The sequence below is a fragment of the Halyomorpha halys genome, unplaced genomic scaffold, assembly GCF_000696795.3.
Source record: "Halyomorpha halys isolate HHAL.00 unplaced genomic scaffold, Hhal_1.1 Scaffold73.1, whole genome shotgun sequence".
NCBI classification, from domain to species: Eukaryota; Metazoa; Arthropoda; class Insecta; order Hemiptera; family Pentatomidae; genus Halyomorpha; species Halyomorpha halys.
In genome coordinates this window covers 846,023-847,886 of record NW_027104949.1, presented here as the reverse complement: position 1 = coordinate 847,886, position 1,864 = coordinate 846,023, and the positions used below count along the sequence as shown (strand labels likewise).

Here is a 1,864-nt window from a genome sequence, read left to right as displayed (position 1 = left end):
AGCAATCGGAATCTACGAGCAGTTTCTTGTCGTTTCAGTCTTGTGTGTGGATTCCAGGTAAGTCTCTTGTCAAGATGGAGTCCTAAGTATCGAATCTGTTCAACAGGCATTAGTGTTTTTTTCTTATTTAATTTACTTTTTACTTTTTATTGTATTACCTTTTAATTTTTCAGTTACATTTTTACTTATGTTAAGTGTTTGTATCTTTTTTAGCCCTGACGATGCCCTGAAATGTGAGGCGGAACGTTGGCTCAATATAAATAGTTATTACTATTTAAGTTTTTATTTAACCGCACATGGAAAATCTTCCATTTATTAATACACACGGCCAATCAACGATTTTCCACGATAATAATTTCTTTAATTTTTTCTTTCTTTGTAAACCTATTTTAATTCATTTATATGTTTTTAAATGTATTTAAAATGCTTTTTAAAATTATTTATTTGTTCTTTTAAACTGGTCTAGTGCTATGGCTACACTATTATTGATTTATTTATATATTGCTATAATTTCTATTATAGTACATTTAATTTGTGTAATGGATTAAACATGTGTTGTGGACCACTGAAGAGAGTATGAAGAAGTGAAATAGGGAGAATAGCACATTGAATGAAAAGGTAAATTGTATTTTGGCTTTGTGCGAGAAGAGGAAATGAAAAATAGAACAATTACAAAGGCAATTTTAATTTTATAATAACATTTATTGGCCATGAAACTGTGTGGCCACACTTAATTATAACTTATATACAGAGAGAAAAAAATAGATTAATTAAAAACCTAATTGACTAAATAAAAACCAAACAAAAAGTTAATTACAAGATATCCGTACTATTATAATAGTACGTCGGATTGATGTAGCAAAAAGTAGTGAAATATAAGAGATTTAAACGAGGAAAGGTTTGGTGCATGATGCACGTTAGAGGGAATGGAGTTCCAGAGATATGAAGCTCGGGTAAAATACGATTTATCAAATGCAGCAGTTCGGTGAGGTGGAGGGTAGATGTCTGATAAACGGGACCTGGTTGTACAGGATTGGACTGAGAATTTGAATTGCTGGTTTTCTAGGATATAGGAGGGGCGGTGATTACTAATTACTTGAAATAGAGAGGAAGCTAGGAAATATTGGGATCGGAAGGATGGATAGAGCCACTTCAGCTCGGCGTAATACTGGGTTGTGTGCGTATCTCTGCTGATCCCGAAAATTCATAAGACATTTAAGTTTAGATTCGAGATTGGCCGAGAGTCCATCATATACCAGACAGCCATAGTCAAAGCGAGGGAAAACAAGAGAGGAAACTAAGGGTTGATGGATTTTAAGTGGAAGGAGCTATGGTTCGATGGGCAATGTGTAGTTTCCAATTTAAAGTTTGATCAAAAATTATACCAAGATTTTTGACTGACGTATGGAAGGAGAGAGAGTATTTATAGAAAAGAGAAAAAATAAAATAAAAAGTACTAATACAAACTATAATATAATAAAAAAAATTATCCACTTTTTCTCTCAACTTTTTATTTTAAAAACCTCCAACGTTTGCCCCTTAGGCCGATTTCAAGAAGGCGACCTTAATCATTAAGTTGTGTTGTTTTTGTAGGCTAATTACCCATATCTTGTATAAACCACATAAATATAAAAGCAATTTTAGTGGAATAGTTTTTTTAGACATGGGCAATTACCCTGCAAAAAAGACAATTTAATGAATTATGACATCAATGATTAAGGGGCGAAACGTCGGAGGTATTTTATAATAAAAAAGTGGATCATTGAAGTTTGTGTTAATAATAATATAAATCACTCTCAAACAATCAATATATTAAATCATTAATCTGAAATAAAAACGTTAAGAAAGAATATATATACATATA

General features: G+C 31.7%; 1 protein-coding gene across 3 annotated transcripts in view; it reads right to left on the bottom strand.

Annotated features, from left to right (window-relative positions):
* LOC106692839 (uncharacterized) overlaps window positions 1-1,864 on the bottom strand; it is a gene marked incomplete at its 3' end in the record, with an annotated part of 29,199 nt that overhangs the window by 22,740 nt on the left and 4,595 nt on the right.